This window comes from Coenobita brevimanus, chromosome 18 (genome assembly GCF_032717465.1).
Source record: "Coenobita brevimanus isolate Jiangsu-jjx chromosome 18, ASM3271746v2, whole genome shotgun sequence".
NCBI classification, from domain to species: Eukaryota; Metazoa; Arthropoda; class Malacostraca; order Decapoda; family Coenobitidae; genus Coenobita; species Coenobita brevimanus.
This window is the reverse complement of record NC_136971.1, coordinates 489,217-497,958: the sequence shown is the minus strand read 5'-3', so window position 1 is coordinate 497,958 and position 8,742 is coordinate 489,217.

The window sequence follows — 8,742 nt, the reverse complement described above, 5'->3', positions numbered from 1 at the left end:
CTCTCTCTCTCTCTCTCTCTCTCTCTCTCATGAGTTCCCAGGCCGATTTGAAAAGGATCATCTGTCACATATTACAGACATCACTACGAGAGAGAGAGAGAGAGAGAGAGAGAGAGAGAGACAGAGACAGAGAAGTAATACAATCTTTTGAACGAAGGGAGTTTTAGGAAGTCTGTAAGGAGGAAAAAGAAATACGTAGCAATGAGATATGAGGAGGACAGAAGTACGAGATTGATGGATGGGGGGAGAAGCAAGAAGGAAATAAAGCAGTGAAACGAGAGGAAGAACTCTAGCTTGATATGTGAATAGTGGAGATGATGGACAATTGGTTAGAAAAATCGTGTACTGTCTGAAAAACGCAAGTTCGATCCTATGCCGGGGCAGGAAAGTTAGTTTATTCGAAATTCCTTCAATAGACGACACTGATCATCCACAAGGCCTACCAACGCACCAGTCCTGAATAAGACAACCCTTGTATATACTCAGTTTTGACGGTGTGTATTAGGGTCAAAATGGTAACATACATGGGGTGTAACATCTCGGAGGACTGCTTGGCCTCAGAGACGGGTCGTTAAGTCTATGCCCAGAGTCGGACACATGAAGGAGGAAAGATATAAAATGGTGATGAAGACGACACCGCTATCTCGCCACACGCTTTCTCTCCTCTTCATCTTCGTCACTTCCTTTCCTTTCATAGTCTTTTGTTCTCTTTCTTCCCGTTTATTATTTTTGTCGGTGTTGCGTGTTCATTGTGTTTCACGTTCTTTGTTACGTCTAAATTTGGCTTCGTTTTGATATCTGTTGAAGAAATATTACTCAGTCAGTGCAAAGCGAGAAAGCCAGCACAATAACAACTTAATGTAATTAGTCAATCCATTCGTTCGTTTGTTTTTTTAATTCCCGTAGCTTAAGACAACTTTTCGCCTCTAGATTCTTCCCACGGCACTTCTTCTAGACTAGCACCATACTCCATTGTTAATATCTTGTTGTATCTCAGCCGCCAAGGTGGAGAGACGACAGTTTTGGGTCAGGTAAAAATGACCCGAAAATAATGAGATTAACTGTTTGTCACGTAAAATCAACTGTTTGTCAACCATGGCAAGCGCTGGGAATAGACCTATATATCCGATTGCAGCATGTTAAGATATCTTGTACACAAACAGACACGGGTGAATATATAATAGCAGTCCAACTTCACTGGCAGAGGTAATTACTAAGAGAGTGAGAGGTGGAACGGGGGATGCCGTAGATGTGGGTTATATTAAAATACTGATATAAAGGACCATATAGCGTAAAAATCAGCTTATATATATATATATATATATATATATATATATATATATATATATATATATATATATATATATATATATATATATATATATATATCATCATCATCATCATCCGTTTGAGTATCCACTGCAGGACCGGCCAATCCCGACCGAAGTCTGGACGATACAGCCAATGTATCTCTACCAAGTGGCTTAGGCTGTCTGGTAGAGATTGTATGTACAGTAGGGTGAGAAGTGCTTGTATGTGTAACTGTAGTGTTGGAGTGGCTTTGGATGTGTGTGTAGTCAGTGAACCAAGTGTAATCGGCCCGCGCAAGCCGACTGGGTGCAAGCATACCTTATAGTAAGCGACACTGGTTCAACCACAGCACCCCTTGTGTCCGCCAATGCAGTACGTGGCCGAGTGAACACTCCCAAAGTTTATTATCCCGGCGGGCCGCGAACCCTGGTTCACCCGTGTACGAAACGCACACTCTACACACACACACACACACACACACACACACACACACACACACACACACACACACACACACACATATATATATATATATATATATATATATATATATATATATATATATATATATATATAAACAGACTGATAAATGAGAACAACAGTGGTGCAATGACCTAAACGAAAGGAAGTTTGGGGTCAAAAGTTCGTCTAATAGTTCACCTCTTCTCACCTTCCTCTGGAGGCTAATATTCCTAAGCTAAGAGAGGCCAGGTATGTTTCTCTGCCCAAAGATGATTAGCTTAATTTGATGAATCAGGGGAAAAAATTATGGATAAGCCATAAGTGTGAAGTATAGGCAGTGGAATAGTAAGTGAACTATTGTCCATTACTGTACACACACTAATAGTAGGTAGATCGGGCTGCTGCTGGCAAAAAGTACACCATTGTGTAAAGGGAATAAAAAAGATGACTGACACATATATAGATCTACTGCCTGCGTTTCATGTTTTTTTTTTTTTAAGAGAGAGAGAGAGAGAGAGAGAGAGAGAGAAAGAGAGAGAGAGAGCGGAAGAGGAGTGTGCCACAATATCGATTCGTCACTTGTAGGTGTTCAAAGGCAAGGTCGCTCTGAACTGACACTACCATCATGGTGACACGATACAGTACCAGTAACACTACCATGGCAATAACAGTAACAATACTATGGCGGTAACAGTAACAATACCATGGCAGCAACAGTAACACTGCCATGAAAGTAACACTATCATGACAGTAACAGTAACACTACCATGGCTGTAACGTTACTAGACTTAATATCAACGCTGCCATGACAGTAGCACTACCATAAAAGTATCACTACCATGACATCAACACTACAACCCAGTAAGACTATCAGCTCAACAGCAACACTACCATAACAGTAACACTACCATGGCTGTAACATTAAGGCTACCATGACAGTAACACCAGCACCATTATCACAGTAAAAGAAGCAGTGACATAACAGTGACAGCAATACTACCATCACCGTAAAAGTAATAGTACCATGACAGCAACACTACCAAAATAACACCAACATGACAATAGCATTACCACGACAATAGTACAACCACGACAGTAACACTGCCATGACAATAACACTACCATGACTATAACACTACTGTACCATGACGGTAGCACTGCCATGACTATAACACTATCATGACAATAACACTACCATGACAATATCACTACTGTACCCATACTATAATAATATAGTATGGGTACAATGCAAGATCATAGGGTTTAACCGGGCAACTCCAGGTACCCTTGCTAGTATTAAAAATAAATAAATAAATAAATAAGCTGCCATGATAATGACATTATCTTATAACAGTAACACATCCTTAACGTTACAACCATGCTATAACAGTAACAGAACCATGGCGTTAAAACTCCACCACAAGAGTGATGCTGCCATGATGCTGACACACTACCGTGATTATGTCGCCTTTATTTTGCCCGAAAATTCCATCTTCCCATCTTGAATGCTGAAATGTAACCAAATATTAACACTAGAATATGACTGTTGTGACGAAGAAGTGTTGTGGAGAGATATGGAACCGTAGTGTTGCTATATTTTGCCACTGAGGTAGGGGAAATAAGGTGCGAAAGAACGAAAATCTCCACCAAATTAAGATGAACGAACTGTAGTCTTGTGCCGCAGCCATGTGATGAAAAGTATTTGTGTGTACTTTACCTTAAGATGGTTTAGCCATGTTGAGGAAATGGAGAATGAGGGACTAATCAGGAGAGTGTGAATGTGAGTTGGGGGGAGCGAAAAGAAGGTCCAAGATGAAATGGAGGGATGGGGTGGAGAGGTATTACAGTGAGAGGGTGAGAGTTGAAGAGAAGGCAGTAGTTTCAGTAATATGGCTGACAGAGAGAGTTACAGACTACGAACTTAGGAATGTAAGAATTATGGTGTCTCATCCATCTTTCTCTCCGACAAGGAAAGTATGTTTTCATGCTTGTTTGTTTCCTTGTTAGCAGGATTACTCAAAAACTTAATGAGCGATTGAGACCAAATTTGGTGGGTAGATAGCCCATGTCCCAGGGAACAATCGATTAACTTTTGGAACCGGTCCGGATCGTATTACAGATTTTGGATCCGGAAAACACTTTTCCCAAAACCTCAATCAGTGATGAGAAAACATAACCCATTATGAGGAGTGGCTTGGAAATTACGTTGCCCTTGTCGGAGAGATGCACTCTACTGAGTGCCCTTCTAGTTGTCCCTGTTATCACTCTTCCTATTCTACTGTAATTTGCCCCTTCTCAACCGACCAATAAGACAAACTTACAATGTCTTGATTAGTCAGTGCATAAACTCACGAAAAGGTCCAACTAACGCCAAATTATGTTATTCATCAACTAGGAAGCAGTCATAGAGAGCAGTCCTCCGCCAATGCAATTGCCATTAAAGAGAGGATCCGAATCTGCTCCGTGGATATAGGATTCGGACCCGAATCCGTCCCAAAATTTAATCATTTCTTTCTTGGTCTATGACCCACCTTGCCACAAAATTTCATTGAAATTCATTGAGCACTTTTGGAGATATCGTGCGGGATACTCCGGATCCGGAACCGGATCCACCCCAAAATTTCATCATTTCTTCCTTGGCTCATGGCCCACCCTTCCAGAGAATTTCATGAAAATCCGTTTATAACTTTTTTGAGCAATCCTGCTAAGAGACAGACAAACAAACCGACAAACAAACAAACAACTAAGTTAACAAACGCGGGCAAAAACAGAACATCCTTTGCAGAGGTAATGAATGAGTCCAAAGAGATTATGAATGGGAAAATTTGTACCATTAACCCTGTTATGGTCGGTACAACTCTGGTATTTCATCTTCCAGCAGACAATTTTATTCTGCTGGGAGTGAGTTATAGAACCTTTAGTGTTGAAAATGTTACACCCTCTTCCAGTTTCCTTCCCCTCCCTATTTCTCCTTCCTGTTTCCCTCCCTTCACCAATTTTCTCCCCTATTCCATCCTTTCTGTTTTGTCCATCCAGTTTCGGTGTTCCATTCCTTTCCAGTTTCTCTCTCTTTCTCTCTCTCTCCTTTTTCTTACTCCCCTCCCATCTCTACTTTTCTCTTTGTTTCCTTGCCTCCTCTGTTTTGTCTTCTCTGCATCGTTTTCATCTACCGTCTAATATTTCTCTTTTGTTTCCTTCCTTGCCCATAATTCCTCCTGTTTCCAATTTTCCCTCCCTTCCTTCATTTCTTTTTTCTCTCTCCTTTTTCCTGCTTCCCGTCTTACACCAGTTTCATTCCCTCCGCTTTCCCACCTTCTGTTTTCCCTCCAAATATTCGCTACCCAGGTTTTCCCTCCTTCACCTCTTCCCCCCATCCCCATCCCCCCCTCCCCCGCTGTGGACGCCATATTGGATGCGAGGGGGTCAAGTTACTTTAGCTTCCTGGCCAGTTCCGTTCCCTTCCCCCCTCCCTTCCTCCATCATCTCTCCCCTTCCCCCCTCCCTTCCTCCATCATATCTCCCCCCCTTCCCCTTCCTCCATCATCGTTCCCTCCCCCCTCCCTTTCCTCCTTCCCATCACTTTCCATACCTCTTTCCCCCCTGTTTCTCTTTCTTCTTCCCTTACCTTCCATTTCATTCTTCTTCTCCCCTTTCCCCTTCCTCCCATCATGTTCCATACATCTTTCCTCTTTTCCTCGTCTTCCTTTACCTCTTCGCGTTTTTTCCCCTCCGTTCATTCTTCATCTCCACTTCTCTCCTTTTCTTCTCCGTTACCTCCTCTTCTTTTCTCCCCTTCCATCCCGTTCTCTGCCTCTTCTTCCTTTATTTCCTTCTCCTTTTCTCCGTTCTTTCGTCTCTTTTACCTCTTGTTCTTCTTCCCTTACTTCCTCTTCTCTTCTCTGTCTTTATTCTGCCTCTCTTTCTCTCTATCTTCTTCTTCCTCTTTATTTACCTTTCCATTTCCCCTCCTCTTCTTCCTTTACCTCATCATCTCTTCCTCTTCCATCCACTCCTCCCTCTTCCTCTCCCTAATTTCCTCGGCTTTATTTACTTCCTCTCATTTTCCCTCTGTGCATTCCTCTTCCTACCTTTTCACCCCCTTTCCACTTTCTCGTTTTCCTCCTTTTCCTCTTCTTCTTTTCCTTACAGTCATTCCTCTTTCCCCTATCTCTTTATCTGCCCCTTCTTTCCCTGTCTCGCTTTACTAGGATTTGCCTTTAATCAGACAAAAGAAGAAACTGCTGTAAAAAAAATTAAAGTGCAAGTCTGTATATTAGTGCACTTCGTTTAATCTTTCTTTTTATTATTTTACTGATTTTACTTGGCGTTTGTCTTGCTTGTTTAAAGTGAAATATTAAGAGAGAGAGTGAGAGAGAGAGAGAGAGAGAGATTAAGCTACCCTCCAGTGAATGAACAGGTTATACATCAACACTATAGTTCTGTCACCTTAATATAGCCAAGGGTTTCCTCTTAGTGATCACATATCTCGGCGGCAGAAAAAGACAATACTACAATTCCATCCATTCCATAGCACTTGTTTGTGATTAGCGTCATATTCTACTGTTAATCTGTTGTTTCACACTCAACGTGGAGAGATGGAAATTAGGCCAAGTTAAAATGAAAAGAGTAAAATATGAAGCACTCCTGCATGGGCACTTTGAAGGGTAAAATAATGGAATTCCGCGTATGATTTAATTATAGGAGCATCCAGATTTGTTATAATGCGTTCATTCTAACCTGACGCAGATCCTCATCCCCCATCATCTCAGTTGCTGGCCAGGTCTAGTCAGACTAGTAACCAAGGAGACTCACTTCCACCTCATAATTAAGGCTCATCGAATTTCATGGGAGAGGCCCATTTCCGTCACGTGAAAACAAACCAACTTCAGTCAGTCTTGCCATTTATGACTGTAGGTGGACAAATCGGTTTTAAGTGCTGCTGAACAATGTGCTGTATATAAAAGTACTGCATGCATACTTCCTTCTTATTCTTCTGGGGAAATTTTACTTAAATCTTCATCAGCTCCATCCTGCTCATTCGTGGGGGAAGGTAAAAAATGTTCTGGAAGGAAGTAAACACTGCAAGCTGTACGGAAGAATAAATGGGCGAAGCAATGAAAGGAACAAACGGAGAAGTAATAACAAACTCTGATAACATGAAGAGAGATGGAGTGAATATTAAGACAGTATTTTTTTTTTTTTTATGTTTTAGTGACAGACCTGCAGTAGTAGAAATCACAGTGCTGTACCTGAAGGCATGTTTAGTGCATGTACAGTACTGTGTCGCTTATAAAGGCACGAGTGACAGAAAGGAAATGCTCATATTTTAGAAGCAGAAGTCCGTAGAGCATACTGGTAAGGTGGGTGGAAAGGTGGTGTCTGGAAGGGTACGTCAGCATCAAGAATACCATGTTAAGGAGGAACAAGGACGCTTTAGGTGCGCTGTGTGTGTGTGTGTGTGTGTGTGTGTGTGTGTGTGTGTGTGTGTGTGTGTGTGTGTGTGTGTGTGTGTGTGTGTGTGTGTGTGTGTGTGTGTGTGTGTGTGTGTGTGTGTAACAAGTATTTTTTTTTTAGAGACGTTTGTAAAAATGTACGAGTGTAATTTGATGGACTTGGGAAAGGCATATAACAGTGTTGGCGTTGAAACCTTATGACAAGAGTTACAAGTGTACTTGGTCGAATTAATTTTTTTTCAGTACAGTAAAGGGACTTTTTACGAAAGAAGTAGGGGATGTGCGAGAGTGGGAATGACTGATGTTGATGTTGTTGTTGTTGCTTAACCTCAGTCATTCTGGCTGAACAGACCCGTCGAACACAGGCAAGCAATTACTTCTATTGGACGTCGTACAGGTATATATACCATGTAGATGTCCGCCATCCCCTTGTGATAGACAGCACCTCACCAGGGTCATACCAGGGTCCTTCCCACGGCGAGGCGCAGGAAGATATGAGGAGGCTTGGTGTCCGGGTGAATGCCGCAGCTACCCCACCCAGGGGACATAACAGCACAACGTGTAGGCTTCTCGTCAGTGCCAGAGTGAATGGTCTGAGGTTAAGATGGGGTCGCGTCAGGGTTGTGTGATGTGGCCATGGCTGTTCTGTCTGTTTATGGATGGGTTGGCGAAAGACGCAGATCTAAGGGTACAGTCTATGTGCTGTAGTGATGCGAGGCCTGGATCACAAAAGTTAAGTTCATGAAAAGTGTGCGAGTTTTGGAAGCTAAGTGCCTTAAGACTTCATATAGCAGGAGATGGTGTGACAAGGAGAAAAATAACACGGAATAACAGCAATGATAAAATGACCTAACTCGACCTGATCTAACCTAATTCGACCTGAGTTAACCTGGCTCGACCTGACGACGTAACTGGACCTGATACGACGTAACAACTTTCTTTGACTTAATGACCTAATCCGACCTAACTCGATCTTATTTAACCTAACTCGATCTGATTTGTCCTAACTCGACCTGATTTAACAATTCGATATCATTTGACATAACTAGACCTGAACTGACGTAACCAGCCCTGATCTAACATAACTAGACCTGAATTGACTTAACTAGACCTGCTTTGACGTAACTAGACCTGATTTGACGTTACTAGACCAAATTTGACTTAACTAGACCTGCTTTGACGTAACCAGACCTGATTCGACGTAACTACGACCTGATTTGACGTTACTAGACCAAATTTGACTTAACTAGACCTGCTTTGACGTAACCAGACCAGATTCGCCGTAACTACGACCTGATTTGACGTTACTAGACCAAACTTGACGTAACTAGGCCTGAACTGGCGTATCTAGACCTGAACTGACGTAACTAGACCTAAGTTGACGTAACTAAACCTAATTTGACGTAACTAGACCTAATCTGGTATAACTAAACGTGATTTGGCGTAATTTGACCTGATCTGATGCAACGAGACCTGAAATGACGTAACTAGACCTGCTTTGACGTAACTAGACCTG